The sequence below is a fragment of the Larus michahellis genome, chromosome 2, assembly GCF_964199755.1.
Source record: "Larus michahellis chromosome 2, bLarMic1.1, whole genome shotgun sequence".
NCBI lineage: Eukaryota > Metazoa > Chordata > Aves > Charadriiformes > Laridae > Larus > Larus michahellis.
The window spans coordinates 8,548,132-8,567,136 of NC_133897.1; positions in this window are offsets into that span (position 1 = coordinate 8,548,132).

A 19,005-nucleotide genomic window follows, 5' to 3' on the forward strand; every position below is an offset into this window, starting at 1 on the left:
TGCAGCGTTTCTGAGTTACAGTGTGTGATCTGGTAGTACAGGATCCTACCCACTCCTTACTCTTGCTTCTTAAATGGCAGAAACCTCCTTAATGCAGCACAGCTATAAGTAGCTCACAGTACCCAGGGACTCTATGCCCCAGCACTCCTGTTTCTACAGGCAGAAAATTAGTCTTCCTTTGTTTGGCATGTGGGGAGCCCGAGGGTGCCCCTCGAGCCGCCGGCACTGTTTATGGAGCAATTCAGCAGCAAGAGCAATGACTTTCCTAATAGCAGAAAGATCAGACTCTAGGGGTATGCTGCATCTCCGCCTTTATGAAATGTGTATTGTGGAGAAAATTCCCCTTTCCCAATCTTGATTTTCAGCATCTTCCACACCGAGATGCTGGGTTTTCCACTGTACATGTTTGAGATCTTCACCGTAGGGAGAGAAAATGACAGTGCTGGAGAGGAAGGTATCTGAAGTGGAGTTGCAGCCCTGAGCAAAATCATTTTTTATTGTTTGGGGGGGGTATCTTTTTATTCATATGTTCATCATTGCTAATTTCAGCCAGCAGAAGGAAACATGGCTGGGTTCTGTGGAAGGAAGGACTAACCCAGGTGCCCTGGGGCTGTAGAGAACAGAGTCTACTCTTTATAGAAACATTTAATTATTTTTTTTAAGAAGCAAAGTCCTAAATTTAAATTGCCAGTTGGTCTACAATACAGAGCCAGTCTAAAAAATTAACACCCTATCATGGAACAAAGCCTGAGGTAAGAGCTTAAACAAAAGGGAAAAGCATGAAGAAAACCAATGTGGTGACAAGAAATTTAGATTGTGTGAATAAGTTTGCAAAAAATACATCAAACTTTTGTATTTAATTAAGTAATAGCTAAATTAGAAACCGGAATGTAAATGTTTCCTCCTTTAAGCGTTTTTTTTTCAGCCTCAGAGATTTTGTTCCAACATGAGCTTCATCATCTTGAGCGTATTGTCACTTAATGTTCCCTCACAAGATTTGTGTGGGTGACATTCCAGCACAAACCAGCTCCAAACAGATCTTCTCGGTTGAAAACAGTTTGTCTCTGTTCATATAGCTGAATTAAACTCTTTCAGTAAAGTCAGCTGTTGTTTTTCTAATTAACCTCTAGACTCTTAAATACCTTCACTCCAAACGTGACTAATTGGCTATCCGAAAAGTCATTAAACAGAAGAATCACTCCAAGAAACAGAATAGAAAGGTCTTGTTTTCTCAATCTGTCTTATCTACTCCTTTGTGTAGTGATGCTCAAAACCCAAGAGGGTTTACCAACATGATCTTTACCAACTAAAGATCATGTCAAAGTTGTAAGTAGATGTCAGCAAGGAATAATAACAGTAGTAGTAGTAGTTAAAACTAAGGCTTAAGGTAGATGTCGAATCTGCATGTGGCAAAGCAAATGATGAACTGCCCGTTGGGTTATTTGCAGCCTCTCTCTTGTGTGACTCTCCAGTTTCATGCGGCTGATTTTGGCCCTGCTGTTCCAAGTTTCTCTCAATGAGTGAAGTGATCTGTCACCGGGTTTTATTAGATTTTTTTAGAGCAGATGGCTGATTCTTATACCTGGAGAGCTGCCACTTTCTTTAGATGCATCTCTGGTTTATGGTAGTCTAATTTGTCTGTTTACTTGAGAAATAAGTAACTTAAAATACAAGGGTGCTATAATTTCACTGACTTCAGAAAAAGTGATAGATTTGCTGTATAACCTGGAAAAAAAAAACAACCAAAAACGAAAGAGAAAATAATTTAGTCCATTGGTAGCCATGAAAAAAACAGCCCAGGTCATTGCTAAATTCTGGCATCTGTGATAGAGTTTTGTAGCTGGTTGCTGGATATTCTGCTTTCCATTTCAGCTTGCAGAGTTACATCGGGAATAAACTTGCTCTGTGTTGCCATTCACCTGTATTTATGTCTAGATTTCTTATTTCTGCCAGTTGCCTTTTATCAGCTTGTATTCCTGACTTGGAATTACTCCTTGTTTGTTCGTACCAGGTTGTTCTTTTCCTGCTGCTTCCTCTGTCCTGTCTGAATAATTCTGCACGGGCTCATTGCGAAGCTGCCGGATCCTCCTTACTCGGACGTTACTCACGCAGATAGGGACTGGTTTCGTATTGGTGACCTGGCCAGGGGTATTTTCTTGCTTGTCTTTGGGGCGCAGTTTAAGGTTAGCAACAAATAAATAAATAAAGGCTTGCAGAGAACAGCACATGATTTGTAAAGACACCTTCATAGCCAGCGGTTACTACAGATGAAGTTTCGTTCTGAGTACTTGATCTCCGACCTGCAACCCACAGAGGGAGAGGTCTCCTGTTTGACCTCATGAACCTCCATCGCTGCTCGTACCCCACTGACGGGAATAATGCAAATTTTGCCCCAGTCAAACGTGCTTGTGAAAATGTTCTCCGCCTTCTACAGAGCTGTTCAATGAAGTATGAATGATCTTTCTAAATTCTACTCTTGTGAGTTCCCCTTTACTTGAATGTTGACGCCCTTATACAAGCCCCAGGTTTTACAAACATGACAAAGAAGCCACGCAGGCAGTATGACCTTGCTGAAAAATTAACACAAATCCTAGGTCTGTCAATAGGACTGAATCAGTATTTGAATTAATTAGCCATGTATGCCACCCTGGATATGCCAATAAAAGACACATCTCCAGGTAGCTGGCACCAAATCCAAGCTGACTGCTACTCCTTGGTGAGAGCAAAGCAGAATTTGCCCCTTTGGTATAGAGACCTAATGGTACAGGTCAAGCGTGCATTTCTAACCATGAGATAAAGCCCAGGAAGAATAACTGTATAATCCAGGCCATTTCCTTTTTCCCCCCTTTTTTTTTTTCGCCTAAACTGACTAGGGAATCCCCATTTTATCCTTTTTACACAAATTTAGCATTAAAGTTTCTGTTTTCTGTAATCTCCGTGGACCTCCTGTCAGCGTGAAATATACATCTATTTCTTTTCTTTTTGATCTTAACACTTGTAAGTAATAAATAATTGATTGCCAAAGGAATTCTGGGAATATATTCAGCCTTAAATTGAGCACTAAACTATTTGCAAATGTGCTTAGGCACTAGCCCAAAAGATACATCAAAAGAATGTCAATTCGAAATTGGGAAGTGAAGTGCCATCATATGTTAGAATTAGGAAGCATAAAATATAAGTAGAGAGATAACAGCTGTCAGATCCGCTACTGGTAGTAATAGAAAAAGGTATGTTTTTATAGAAGGCTATAAACTTTTGTTCAAGCGAGACCACACTTTCACCTCAATAATGACACTCCATTCATGGAATGCCTCGGGTTTGACTGTTGTCTTGAAACTGGGGCTTGACACTGCACTCACCCTGGAGATATCTACAACTCAGACTGAGCAGTCTGTGAAATAAATCTATTAGAAAAACTTGGGGTATATTTATTGCAGTGACCAGCCACCTTTGGTACTGATGACAGATCTACTGCAGAAGTCTCATTTCATCATGGCTACAAGCCCCACCATAAGCTTGGTCAGCAAAGCCATAGTCTGTGCTGCCGCGGCCAGGCTGTAGGGTCTAAGCCAACCTGACTACACCTACACTGCTGCGCTTGCAACGGAGTCATACCCAATATCTGAATATCAGTGAATAAATTTAGATGTCGTATGGTGTTGGCCTTGCTACTGTAACTAAGGCTCGAGCACGCTCTTCCTGGGGCACATCCTCTTGGAATCCATTTCCAAACACGCAAATGACAAGAAGGTAATGACAAGGAATAATGAGGATGGATTTATTTGCCAATGGTAAATCATGCTTCATGACCGTTTTATGGTGAAATGGCTGGCTAAGATGAAAGAAGAGCGATGGATATAATATATCTTGTCTTCTGTAAGCTTTTTGACACCATAGCATTCTTATCTGGAAGCTGAGGAAGTATAGCTTGGATGAATACTGTTAGCTCAGTTGAAAACTGCCTGGACCATGAGGTTTGAAGAAGAATTATCAATGGCCTGATGCCCAGTTGGTGGCTGGTTAGTAGTTGTGTACTGTGGGGTTGATATGGGGGCTGATATTGTTCAGTATTTTCATCGTGATCAGTGAGAACGCACTCTCAGAATGCTTATGTGTGATGCTAAATTAGAGGAAATGATGAGCATGCCGAACAACAGAGCTTCAGTCCAGAGGGATCCTGAAACTTTTGTGGATTGTACCTTAAGACATTCAGTAAGGTGTGTGAAGCTTGGTACCTGGAGCAGAATAACCTCATGCAGCAATACAGACTGGGAACTTACTGTGAGAACTGGAAACTGAGGGCAAATTCGAGGGCAAGGTCCACGGTTTGCATCTTGGGAGATTCAAACTGGACATTAGTAAAATTTCTTCAGGAGGAGGACAGTACAGCACTGGAATACATTATTTGGAAGAATCTCGATCCTTGGACGTTTTCAAGACTCAGACAGATAAAGCCATGGCTGATTTGATCTAGAGTTGGTGATATCCTGGCTTTGAGGGGCAGGTTGGTTCAGATGGCCTTCAGGACCTTCTTCTAGTGTCTCTCATTCTCTAATCTTTGTTTCCACTCAGCAGCTAGAAGAATCACAAGTGAGTTTGCTTGTGACGTCCCTAGATCTGTTAGGTTTGTCTTGCTTAGAAGTTTCATGCATCTGTGCAAACTGGACATCTGTGTCCACAGGTGTAGATCAAATACGGCTTTGCATTGGCTTTGTCAGAAGCCATTCTGTCTTCTAGTACTATGGAAAGCGATATCATCCACAATGTACGTTACATCAGCTTCAGGGATTCTCTTGTGCAAGGCAACTTGCAGTAACTCTTACGAAGTTGCACATGCGGAGTGCTGCAAAGAGAGCATGCTCCACCCATGTTCATCTGGCATATTCGTGGTTCTTCTGTCACGATGATGGATGATGGTCACAGTAGTGACATAGAATAGAGTCAGTCAAGAGTGTACTGATCAGTAGTTTTCCTATCAGACAATACAGATTGGTGTAAAAGAAAAAGTTTTTGCAGACTCTCTTTTCATCGAAGGAAAACAGGTTGGATGGATTTCTTATCTTCAAAACTTTGGGAGGTTTTCTGGAAGTGGTCAAGACATCATCGGTTAGCAATTTCAGTGTGAAACCTGCCTGTGAAACAATTTTTCTGATAGAGATCTTAAAGTTAATTGTACTAAGATACTTGAGAGAAAAAGGGCCATAGTTGAAATGAAACATTTAAAAAAATGTTCATGTTGGCTCACTGGTGGATTAGAGTACAAGACTTTGCTCTTTCAGTTTTGAAATCTTGGAACTCCCCTAGGATGGGAAACCTCTTCCTACCGTTTGTTCAAAAAGATAGCCACCTAATGTTACATTAGGCCAGGGTAGCACAAAATCGCCTTGTTTTGGCTTGATTTCCTGTATTTGGTGCATCCTGACACTAGTGCAAAAAGTCACTTTGGGATAAGTAGCATTTCTCCAATTTTTAAGTGTATTCACTTTGCTTGTGTTCATACCTATTTCAGTGTTTGATTTCCTGCAAATGTTCTGACAATAAGCTGCTGATGGGTATGCTCACTGAAGCAGCAACTTTCTAAGTGAACATTCCAGTATATCTGCAGAAAATGAACTCTAAATATATATATAAAACACAAGTGTTTTTCATCAACTGTATTATCTTCGCATCACATAAGCAGTGATGGCCTGAATTTTCTCATAATGGATGTTCATAACCAACTTGCTGAGGGATAGATTACAAAAAGAGACTTCTTACAGAAAAGTTTGAAAAAAGGTTAGAACTGAGATTCGGTAATGGTGGTCCCTGGAGAAAAAAAGTCTATGATAACATTCCTTCTCTGCAAACAGGTTCTTCTGAAATACTTTCTCAGATTACGTAGATCATCACAACACGGTCACCTCTTTCACTGCCGTAATCTTTGATAAGCAGTGCAGCAGTGAACAGCGTTGCATCGAAATATTAACTGTGAAAATTAATCACTTCACTGAAACAAATCTGAGCAATTTAAGATCTTCAATGTGCAGGCTAAGGCTGCAATTGCCTGATTGCTTTACAATGACATAAATTCAAGCTGCTCCTGCCAGACGTGATCCCTCTCTGGGCTGCGCGTCCTCGCCGCCTCCTTTGGGCTGTGCTGGTGGTTGTGTACTGGACCAGCTCAGCCCGTTGACCCAGCTGGGAGCTGATGGAGGTGAGAGGAAGGAGTCTGTGTTTGATTGCTGTGCTCCATTCCCCGATGTGTAGACGACAATGTGAAGCCAGAAGTGAGAGAGGGCAGGACTCTCTCATGCTGGCAGCCTATTTAGGTTGTCCAAAAGTGACTACAGAGACAGTTGCAGGGAGAGCTCAAAGCACTGGTTAATCTCAAAGGTTAATTTCTCCTCGGTGAAATTTATGGTCCCAAAAACAAAGCCTGAAATTCTGAAGCCCAAAATGAAGTGTCCAGAAGAAAATACCCTGTTGCTAGGCCAACCGGAGGTGATCCAAAACGGTTTTTGTGACTGACCCAACACAGGGAAGTTTCTACCCTTTAAGTTGTGAGGGAATTGTGATAGATCTGTAGGCTAAAATAATGTCTGTATACATCCTCTGACAGCAGCAGAGTTTCAACAAGAGTAATTTCACCCAAGGTAGCAACTGCAGCATGAAATGTGCTACAATGCTTCCAAAGACCAGCATGCAAGCAGTAGCTTGGATTTATTAAATGGATGGTCAATAACAAAGAAAACAATCACCATGGCAGGGTGGGAAGTAGTAGCAGACTTGTGGGAGCTGCACAGCCCATGACCAGTGGTTTGAGTGGTATTAAGGGTACTGAGAACCGAACACTAGGACAGAACAGGACCGGTTTACAAGAAGAGGGGGGAAATCAGGGCTGATATGGTTAGGAGTCTGAGATTAATACCACATCTTCTAATTGAACACAACAGCCACTAAAATTGGTGACTTTTTTTTCTGAGTTTAAGAATAACATGGATTATTCAGAGAGTAACAGGGTTATGGGGACCCAGAAAAGCTCTTCTCACTCCATAATTTGGAGTCTTCAGCCAACTGTCATGTTTGCCTGCCCTTCTAGAGTGAACCTAATAGCTCCTTCAAAAATAGCTTTAAATAAAATAACCAGAATCTTTCTCTCCATTCCCCTTTCCCTCTTGCCACGGCAGACAAAGCCCTGACAGACAAAAGCCTTCACTGGTGCAATCCCCAACCCCCCAAACTACCTTAAAAGGTAGCATGGAGGCAAAAAAATATCATATAATCTGGGTGATTCTACCCATTATTATAACCTGAAGGCTGTATGAGCAAGTGTTCTCCACCTTCTCAAGAAATGAGGTGCCTCTGAGGAATTAAGCAAAGCTAGATAGATGAGGAGTCTCAGGAGCAGTGAAAGGGAACACAAAAAAGGTCAGCTTGCCTTCCCTGCAAACAGCTCTGCTAATGTTTTAACGCAGACATAAATTAGGGGCCTAGAGAAGGAAGGGGAAATGGTCCTGATAAATTTGAGTGATTGTGGAAGCATCTTTTGGAGGTAGAAGTCCAACTTTATCTGCATCTTTATTATTGTCCTTTTTCCCTTGGGATCCTGTCTTGGAAAAAAATATCTTATTTCACAATACAAGGTAATTAGCCAACAACTGTGATTTAAACCATTAATTACAAGCAGCTCGGCTTACATATGACTATGCATTGACCTTTGTATGGCTAGATAAACTCCTGCACCACTGCTTTCTTGTATCATTTTATCATATTTTATTATCAGTCTCTTTCATCCTTATGGCATGTTGTCTTGCCGTGCTTTGCCCGTGGGATATTTCAAGCCAGGTAGCAGCCGTGTGCTCCCCTCTTCACAGGCAGTTCTTTGACTTGTGTTCTTCCCCACCAGCATGCTCGGTCCTTGGTGCCAGCAGTGACTTGGCACAGAAAATGGTGGCTGGCGGATTATCGTAACACTGTCTTCACAGGGACAGCCAGGTGTTGACCACAGCAAGAGAAATAAATGTTCATTTTCTTTTTCTCTGGGTCATGCACTCCCTTTCAGTTAAACAAGAGGTGAACCAGGCCCAGCCAGTGCTGAGATGTCTGCTGACGTTCTCCAGCTGTGCATTTATCATCTGCTTCTATTCTTTATTTCGCGCCCCCCATCCCTTTTGCAGGATGAAAGTAATGACAATGTGGGATTCTAAATATATCCGAGCCGCTTGCAGGTTCTGTGATTGCGCTGTAGGCTGTGTGAAATCTGCAGGCAACACTACGCCCGCTTGCAGTGTTGCTTTAGGTGAGAATCTGTTTAATGCCCTAAGAGAAAGTTAGAGACGTACAAAGCCCCAAAGGCTAACACACTGAAGGAGATGTTGGCAGTGTTTGCCTGAAACCCTCTGTCTGTTAGCAGGTAATGTCCCTGCTGGAAAATAATGAGTGTGGTTCAGCGGTAGGTCTCCATTACAGCGCGTTAGACACCTACCAGCACACAAAGGTTCATCAAGTGAAGCATTTCAGGGAGAGAGCACATCCATCCTCGCAAGGGCGCCCTCGGAGTACTTGATCCCAGTGAGGTAGTTATTTTTGTAGGCTGTGAGCCTTGGACCTGCTGAAGCAGTCCCTCCTGCTCCCTCACCTCCTCCTACTCCCAGCCACTCCTTCCCACTCCCTTACTCCTCCTTCTGCTCTGCTGGCACAAGCACTTGGGCATGTGGTGAAGTGCAAAGGGAGAGCTAATCCGACTGAAAAAATCCTGGCTGGAAAAGAAGGGGTGGGGGGTTAGCCAGCTCAGCTCCCTGCTCAGATTTATTTGCAGCAACCCAGGAGGTACAAGGAGGAATGATGGAGGAGCAGGGACTTCTTAAGCACACAGAGCTGCTGAAAATAATGCTCATCGGGCTATGATAGGATTTCCTTTTTGTGGTGACTTCTTCCTGCCACCTGCAAGGAGACAAGACAGCTCTGTTGGAGTTTGCTTGGGGAGGATGAGGAGGAAATCACCTGCTCACAAGTGCTGAACTCCAAACTGGGCATCGAAGGGGAATTTAGAAGAGACCATCAAGTGATAGTCAAGATCTTTTATATTCTTGTTTGTTTGGCATATAGTTCAGTTCAAAGTAGCAGTTCCTAACTAGTAAAGCTCTGCATGGTCTGAACCTCACTACCTCCAACCGCAGGAACTGCCGCTTAGTTCAAAGCACCGATAAGAGAAACCAGTGGACCATTAGAGAATCATCTACCAGAAGGGAAATATCCCCGTGGTTTATACCAAGGAGTACCTCATTTGTACTCAGAAACTTAATGGTTTATGTAATTTCTAAAATATATTGTTATGCTTTCTTCATGTGGTGTTAAATATTATTATTATTATGTTTCTGTGCATACGTGTATATATATATAACCTCCCCTCTTTTATTTTTCAATATTACTTATGGAATATTACTTATCCTGGCCTTAAGAGACAACTGGAGGCTGTAGAGAGCGTTTCCAATGAGTCCATTTGAAAGTTACTCTGGGGATCTGAGGTAGCACAAGTGCTTTAGAAAACACAACTGAGGACTCAAATATACCCAGTACCTTCAGGCACTGGGTTAAAGTGAAATAGTGCTTCAAAACTAAGTCCTGGCCATCAGGCAGTGATTACAAGCACCTCACCTAAGTGAAGACAGATAGCTCAGAGGGCACGTCAGTGTGCGTGAGGCAACACCTCCCCTTCTGTGTGTAATGAGCCTAGCGGATGGTGAAGCCTGTGGACTAAAGAAGCAGCTCTTGGGCTAGCCAATGAGAAGTGACAGATGAAGATGCGTCTGAGATCAGCTGCCTGACTTAGGACTGCCTAGGGGGCATCTCTGTCCCTTCCAGATCAAGAATACTGAGCTCTAAGAAGGTAGGTAATGACAGGTGGCCTCTTAAATGGAAAAATACAAGCAGTCCCAAACTGAGAACGAGATTCCTGCCTTCTGGAGATGTTCATCAGTAAGGAGTCAGATTCACACTTACTGTCTCACCAGCCCGTTGAATGTTGCCTTCTTTGCAGCTCAGCGCGCCAGCCGCAGTGGGAGGTGCACGGGAGTGACTGGGCACTTTGTATTCTGATGGCGGGAAGATCTTGCTGGGAAGTGGAAGCTGTGGGAAATAGCAGTCTAGGTCTTTAAGAGCTTAGGAGTGTGCTGCAGACACTCAGTTACGATACAAAAGGCTACCACCATCTTCTCCATCTTTGTTCTGCAGTGAACTCCTGTGTAAGACTCACTTGGATATACTAAGATAAACTTTTTTCCCCCAGGGATTTTTGCAGGAAGCACAAACGCTTTGCAGCAATTTGGGGACAGCATTTAGGGACCCAGCATGTTTCTTCTTTTTCAGACCTCAGGTAAGTTTGTATGCCAAAGTGGTAACAACAGTTGAGATAGAATCTAAACACATACACATATATACAAACACACATACGTAGAATCACAGAATCATAGAATGGTTTGGGTCAGAAGGGACCTTAAAGATCATCTAGTCCCAACCCCCCTGCCATGGGCAGGGACACCTCCCACTAGAGCAGGTTGCTCAAAGCCCCATCCAGCCTGGCCTTAGAATCACTGAATCGTAGAATTGCCTAGGTTGGAAGGGACCTTTCAGATCATCTAGTCCAACCATCAACCTAACTCTGACAAAAACCATCACTAATCTAAACTATATCTCTAAGCACTATGTCTACCTGTCTAGGGATGGGGCACCAACAACTTGTCTGGGCAACCCGTGCCAGTGTCTCACTGTAAAGAAAGTCTTCCTAATATCTAACCTAAATTTTCCCTTTTTCAGTTTAAAACCATTACCCCTCGTCCTATGGCTACACTCCCTGATAAAGAGTCCCTCCCCATCTCTCCTATAGGCCCCCTTTAGGTACTGAAAGGCCGCTATAAGGTCTCAGCCTTCTCTTCTCCAGGCTGAACAACCCCAACTCTCTCAGCCTGTCTTAGTAGGAAAGGTGCTCCAGCCCTCTGATCATCTTCGTGGCCTCCTCTGGCCCCACTCCAACAGGTCCATGTCCCTCCTTTGTTGGGAACTCCAAAGCTGGATGTAGTACTGCAGGTGGGGTCTCACGAGAGTGGAGTAGAGGGGCAGCATCACCTCCCTCAACCTGCTAGTCACGCTTCTTTTGATGCAGCCCAGGATGTGGTTGGCTTTCTGGGCTGCGAGCACACATTGCCAGCTCATGTTGAGCTTCTCATCCACCAACACCCCCAAGTCCTTCTCCTCAGGGCTGCTCTCAATCCATTCTCCACCCAACCTTTATTTGTGCTTGGGATTGCCGTGACCCACATGCAGGACCTTGCACTTGGCCTGGCTGAACTTCATGAGCTTTGCACAGGCCCACCTCTCCAGCCTGTCAAGGTCCCTCTGGATGGCATCCCTTCCCTCCAGCGTGTCGACCGTGCCACACAGCTTGGTGTCATCGACAAACTTGCTGAAGGTGCACTCAATCCCACTGTCCATGTTGCCAACGAAGATGTTAAACAGCTGTGGTCCCAGTACTGACCCCTGACCCCCTATACATACATATATGTATGTATAGATTTAGTTCCTCTGGCAGCTCTTTGGTACTGCTGGGCCAGTGGTCAGAATCACTATCTGAGAGTGAGTTCCCTCAAACTGGCTGATTTCCTGGTGATGTAGTTGGGGAGGATCCGGCCTTCTGGCTATTAAATCAGGCAGGCATTTTTTTTTTTTAAATGAATTCTGTTCACACAGAACAAGCCCCTTGTGTTACGCTGTTTTCTCATTCCAGCAGGAGCGGTTGGGGACAGGGGTGTGGTGCACAGAGATGAGCCCTGACTTTGTCATTAAAAAGTAAGTATGGGTTTACAAAGTGATGATGCAGTGTCTGTGTTCCTGCAGTGTGCCGGGCAGATTTTGACTGCTGGATAATCTTTAAACTATTGCCTCACTCTATGTAACTCTGAGCTCCTGAATTACATTAGAATCTTGTATTTCATCCACAAAGCTGTGAAGCAAATACGTTTTTCAAACAGTAAAGAACATTTTTCTTTCCTATTTTTTTTAATGCTAATTCTATACCCTTCCTGGGGGAGCCAGAGTGCCTGGCTAAGTAGAAAAGTAATAGTGGGTCTGTAATAAATAGATAAGATGAAAAACTTGCTCTATTGTAAAGGGTGCAGCTGCTTGATTGCATCTGCTTGTTTTGTCAGCGTGTGACAGCCACTTTCTTGTTTTCAGGCTTTGAGATTATTAGTAATGAATCTTCACCTCATTGCTTGCATCTACTGATAGTCTTTCTTACTTTCAACCTCATGATGTGATAGTCTCAGCTACTGTAATGATAGCTCACTTTATGCAAAAAAAACCCCACAAACAACAAAACAAAACCATCTGAGGAAAGGCACGGCACCCACACAAGTACCACAGAAGTACTTCTTCCCTAGCTGCTCTAAAGGCTTGCTACAAACCTTACATTTCTCAGGGCGGGATTATAGGCAAGAGGAAATTTGGTATGCACAGGCGCACAGAGTAGTGGAGTGGGCACGCATGTTTGCCTCAGCTGGGGGGGTTCTGCTTGTTGTGTGGGTAAATACATTCGATTTAGCTTTGATCTACTTTGCTTGGGCAACAAGCAAAGGGTGAAGAGATCAGTGGAAGAGCCACCCACTTGGTTAATCACCCACAGCCCACTCCATGCTGCTGCGTCGTCACTGCTACCCATGGCTGAGATATATAGATTAGGAACACTTTGCGTATGTTTACAGGTGCTGCAATTGTTTTGGGTTGTCTTTTTTTTCCAGTTGCAGAACAGACCTGTTGCTTTGTAGTGTACGTGAAGGTATCGTGTGAAGCCAGGTCTCCACAGACTTGAAAGACTTTTGTTTTCGCAAATGCTGAAGCTGTGATACAGGAAACTTTGAACCATCAGGCTTTGCCTTTATACAGTAGTAGTATCAAAACATTTTGTAATTTATTAGCAAAATTCATGGAAAAGTCCTAGTTTGTCTGTTAGTTGATACAGATTTCAGCCCCCCAAAACAAGAGGAGCTGGATACAGGGAGGTATTAGTGGAGACACAGGAGCTGGGGGGGGAAGAAATAGCAGAGTATTCGAGAAAATGATCTTTTTCTATATAGCAGAAGATGAAAACACTAGTTTTGGAGGGTGGGTTTCCTTTGATACCTCATGTAGATAAATACTAAGTTTTGATGGTGACTGAGCTTGTATAACTTAAAACGCTGAGGCTGGCACAAATCTTTATGGTGCTTCAGGTAGAGGAGCAAAAAAAGTGTAAATCAATGGACAGTGGGACAACTACCATAGGTCTGAGCACTCTGCAGTAGGTGACAGCTCTTGGATGTTGGACCTATAAACTTAAGTCGAAACAACACCCTTTACTCAACATTTTTACTGTTAAATGGAAGAGTGCTTGCAGTGAGTTAAGTCCAACTAGAGATTTTGGGATTTCTTATCAATTTTAGTATGCAAATGCCCAATAAAGGTATATTTTCTTGAGTTAGAAGTAAGGTCCATCTCCAATTTTTGTGAATCTTTTTGTGGGAAGGTCTTGGAAAAGGAAACAGTCCATTCTCCTGCTGGCAGAAAGAATATGCCAGGATTTTTGTGTTACTGAAGAGAATTAGCCTCTGGCCTCTGTGGAAGGCTGGGTTTCCACCTCCGAGTACTGTGTGCCGGTACCAGCCTCAGAGCCCTTCTGGTGTGTGACTTGTAACCTGAAATATTCACAAGATTTTCCTCAAAAGCCTTTTTTTTAAAAACAGTTCTTCTGCTTAAGAAAGTTAAACACAGACTTGGAAAGATATTTGGTATAAAGAGCAGGGGTTTAGAAGATGAGGAATGGCACGTTGCTTTTAATGGTGCTTCAGAGCAGCTAGTGTCCTCCTCCTGTGGCAAGACTTGGCCAGACCCCTTTTCGTGCCTCTGGGGTTGATCCTGTCACACGCAGTTTGGATGTCTGTGATTTTGGACGGCTGTATTCAGCTACGATAAATGATTTCTTAAAGCCTGATTAGATCAAAATGATGTTTGTGTTGTGTGTGACAGTGCTTGTGGCGACTCGGAGAACCAAAGACTTCATCTCCACAAAGAGGCTTCTTGATATCTCTCGTTTGGCTGATTAACAAATGCATTTAGTAACTAGAAAAATACGTTGCTGCTTTGTTGACGTGTTGACTCATTTGATGTATTTTAAAAGAAAACAAACAACGAACTGATGTGCTTGTCCGAACGAGCCTAGCTGACATATCTGCAGAGGTAGGCTGGGCTGGAGGATGTCAAGATCGTCTCTCATCAGATTATTGTGATCTGTTTGCTTCATGGTCTGTATGAAGAAATCAGTTCTGTGTCACCATCAACTCTTCTGGGCCTCAGATGAGGTTTCATATGGCATCGTTGTGACAAACAGATCTATGCTTTATGAACAGCATGTCATGGGAAACTTACCAAACCGTGAAACTTGAGCATGTTTCATATTGATAAAAACTACATTGCATACAAGTTATTTGAATGGTATTTTAATGACTCAGACAGTAACAGAAGAAAATATTCCATTCAGTGCACAGGAGACAAGATGTGCAGTTTCCAAGCTAGAGTAATGGAGGGTTACCTCAACCTGCAGGCAATTTTATGTAAGGATGGAAACCATTGGATAGGAGGTTCTGCACATACATATGCGAGCAGTTGCTTTTGAATGACGCACTTCTGCTAGCGGGGGCGGTTCTATATGGTGTGTAGCTGGGTTATTGTTTCCATCCTGGAGGAATCCTGGAGGAACTTAAATCTCTCTCTTTTTTGGTGTGTCTAAACAGCCTGAATTGCCATTTTTGGAACTGGCTGTAATGCATCTGTTTCCAAGCAGATCTGGTTGGCCATACATACTCCACCAAGGACAAATTCATCGCTGTATTGCTGTGTTCTGTACTGTTCTGCTGGCTTTCTGTAGCTGTTTCGGGAAAATGATGCAAAAAGCCCTTTAGATAGTGGCACCTGGGAAGTTGCCTCTGCCATATTAATTTGTTGTTGTCTAATAATATAGCTGTGCTGACGCTGCAATCTCTCCATGAGGACGATATTGGCCTTTCTCTATAAGTTCTCCACTATTTTCTTTACACAACTACTGGAAATGTTTACATCTTTCAGACCTCTAACCCTTTACTCAAGCTTGGGTGAAGTTCCTCAGTGAGTTCGAGTTGGAGGGAGGGAAGAAACTGTCAGATAATACAAGCTTTTTTTCCTATGAATATCAAACTGAAAACCCAAAGACTGAATCTGAAAGTGAGTACTACAATTAATATAAAAACTTGACAAATACAGCTGACTTTATGCTATTCCTATGTTCAATATTGGCAATCTTCTTTCTTTTTCCTTAAATTTACGATTCATAAGTGGTATTGTTTAGGAAGATAGGGATGAATGAGTAGTTCAGACCCTCCCCAGGTACTAGCTAGACCTTCTGTTGTTTTCCAGATTTTTTCAGAAGTGCAGGGGTAAAATCCCCTGATGTAAAAACATAGTTCTGGTGTATTATTTCAAAAATTAGAGATGTAATGTTTGACAAATTCCATGGTGCACCATCACAAAGTACATAGAACTGAGTACAAGGAACAACGTTTTGTGTTCTGTTTTAAAACCATGCAATGCAGTCATGTCATTGTATATATACTTATACACATATATATGCAGAGGTTTACTCTGTAGTTAATAATAACGAGATTTCGAACTAGACAGGAGTGTTAATACATGTGAAAGTCAGCATGAGAGTTTACTGCAAGTCTGCTGGCTTTGCTTGAGTTTGAGCAACTGATGCTTTCATTAATTATGAATGTTCTATATCATAGACATTATGATATATCGTATCATAAACATTTCTCTTTGAGAACTACCAAACTATCAAAATGAAAGCGTATTATTCAGATAGGTGTCAGAGTTACTGCAGTTGATCTTCTCAGCTAAAACTGGGTCCCGGGTCATGCTGGACTGGCTTCCAATTTCAGACTGTTATTTGCGAAGTGCAAAAGGGTAATTTCTCAGCTGGCGTACGATTAAGTTGTTAGAATTCAATTTTAAAGGCAAAGATTCAGCGTGGTTTAAAATAAACTTTGCATAGCCTCTGCCTCAAAGATACTTTCTAAGGCATTCAGCTACCATGGTGATGAATGTGGTATAAATAGAAAATGGATTAGATAGAATCCAAAATGTGTCTGAGTAGATCTAAATTAACAGTGGCCCCTCAGGAAAGAGAGGTAGGAAGCCACTGTGCAAAATTTAAGAAAATGCACACCAATAGTAAATCTAGAGTGGTTTACAGAAAGAGGAAGGTAGGAAGCAGTTGATAACATCATGGCTGGTAATACAACACCAACAAGAGTATTGTATTCTGATTCTGTTCAACCCCAGCACAGAAAAAGCAGACACAGGAGATGTTTTAGAAACTCGAGAAGCACAGAAAGATTTTTACCTGGGAGACGAAAACCTCTTTTGAAGAGACAGGTGCTAGAAATGGCAATGTTCCCCCGTGTATCTACAAAGCAAATAAGGATCCCACAGCAGTGGGATACACAACTAGGAAAGACACTCAGAAATAAGTCACCTGTTCTGCAAAAGATGTACATCTCTGTCTCCCCCCAACACAACCCTCTTTACCTTATCATGTCACATAAAACCCCAGTATAATTTAAAGACAGCAAGTACGTTTTTGTCTGTTTGCTTAAGCAGCTTGTAGTCTTCTGCCATAATATATTAAAGTCAACTGTTCAGTAGGAATTAATGCTTGCTTAGGCCCCACTTTGCAGATTTATTTAAAGGATGTAAAACTTTAGAGACATGGATAATACTGTTGTTTTCAGTGGGACTATTCACATGCTTTAAATTGCAGGTGGACTGAAGTACCCTGCTGAAGAATGGTCTTAGAAATAGCCATGTGCAAGTCTACATAGGTATAAAGAATTTAGAACAGGTTAATGTACTCTACAGATATATCTTTGTATGAATAGTTTGCACTGTGTTGCTGCATTTTTTTTTGGGCTTTGCTTCATCTGCAGCCAAGGGAAAAGCTTAGCTTCTCCAGCAGTTTACTTTCCAGTGATTGAGTAATACTCTGTGATCGCTAGTGTGTGAGCACCATGACTGGGTGACCTTTCCTAGTGATTGTACGATGACAACTGCATAACAGCTGCCCTTAACCTAGCCTCATGTTTGAGATGATCAAGGGATTAAAGACCTGTCGTGCTGCTACTTTTTGAGCTTCTGAATTGAGTCTTTTTTACGTTGTCATCGGTTGTGCTACTCAGAAAACAAGTTGAGACTACAATCATGTATTTGTGACCAAGACGTAGGCGTGGGTTTTTTGGCTGGGCAGATGAGCGAAATCAGATGGTGTAGTTTGTCTAACTCAAAAGTAATTCACTGAATATGATCTGATAGCAGTTCTCCACTACTTGCCAAAAATCAAGGTTTAAAAGAAGAGTGCTGACCAACCATTAATCTAGAGACTGAAATTTTAGATTTGAAAGTATTTTTTAAACAAATACATGGATGAAATCATTTTGGATGAAGGATGATAGCTGGACAGAACAGAAACTTCAGGGTATGTGTGACAGTGCTCCCTCACCCTCATGTTACTCGATTCAAGATATTGGACCTCTCTGCGAGGAGGCAGAGGTGCAGGAGAATGTTCTCGTGGCCTCTATGAAGGTGTCCGCTAAATAAGAAGCAATGGAAGAATATACTCTTACAACTCTCCCTTTAACTAGAATTCACCATGAACATGTGCCCTGCAGGTAAGTTGTTCGGGCAATGTGAACCGAAGTGCTAGCAGTACAGTCCTTCAACAGATCTTAGGTCTTATCAGTACCACTGAGACAGCCCAGTGCTTTTACAGATCAGCTCAGCAATGAGGAAAAGCTGACTGAGGCCGATCTCAAGCAGGGGAGAGGTTATGTAAACAAAGAAAACCTTTTCTTGTTGTCTCTTTTCTTTGAGGGTATGCAAACACAATTGGTTAACTTGCTAATTAACTTGGTGATGTCCCTGGACCCTGAGCTGTCACTAAGCTTTTGCATGCATTTTGCTTAGGAACCCCCGTCTCCTCCTGACAGATTACGTATGTAACCAAAGCTGGGTTTCCATTACCCCTACTCTGAAATAGCAACGTGATATATCTGGGTATGACACTATCAGCTTTTAAGATGCATGATCTAGAACACAACGTGCAGTTCATCTTAATAACACAAAGCTAGCATAAGTGCATCAAAAGCACCCTCTTCTCGCATCCTGACTGGCTTCTCATAGCCAAGTGCAGGCTCACTTTTCCATAGTTACCTAAGAGTTTCTTGGGGGCTGCTCTGTTACTGTTGAATAAATTCTCACGGGAGTAAAGGGTTAACAAAACTTCAACATGTTCTACTTCTTCAGATTACCTTCTTTATTGTAAACACAGAGTAGCGTCAACACTTTAAGATAAAAACCCTAAAATAAAAAGTAAAAAAATCAAACCTCTCCTGCCTACACAGTTCTGTCTTTGAGACTGAAATGAAAGAATGGCAGATATTAGCCACATCACTTAACATATTCCTGGAAGGCATTTGGATGCTGTGGTGAAAAGGGGTGTAGACAAACCAATGTAAAACAGCACAGCTTCAGTCATGTAACTCATGGCAGGCTTTACCGATAGTGAAACTGAGACCACGTACACGTCTTGGGTGTCCATTTCTCTTTCAGTATAGTTTAAAGTCGGCTAACTGTCGTGGCCTATATGGTGCTGAAAGGGGAAGGACATAATGATCTCTGCCAACTTAAAGCATAAAATGACAATAACAACAGCTGTGTTCTGAGGGAGAGGCCATGACATCCTCCAGATGCCACATGATGATGGTATCGGAAGAATCTATCATTCAATAAGATGTATATATCAGGATCCCTCCTCTTCTACCTGAGGAACTAGTTATCATTATTGTCATTTAAGTAATCATTAGATACTTGATTTCTAATATATCACCAGGATGAATGAACGTT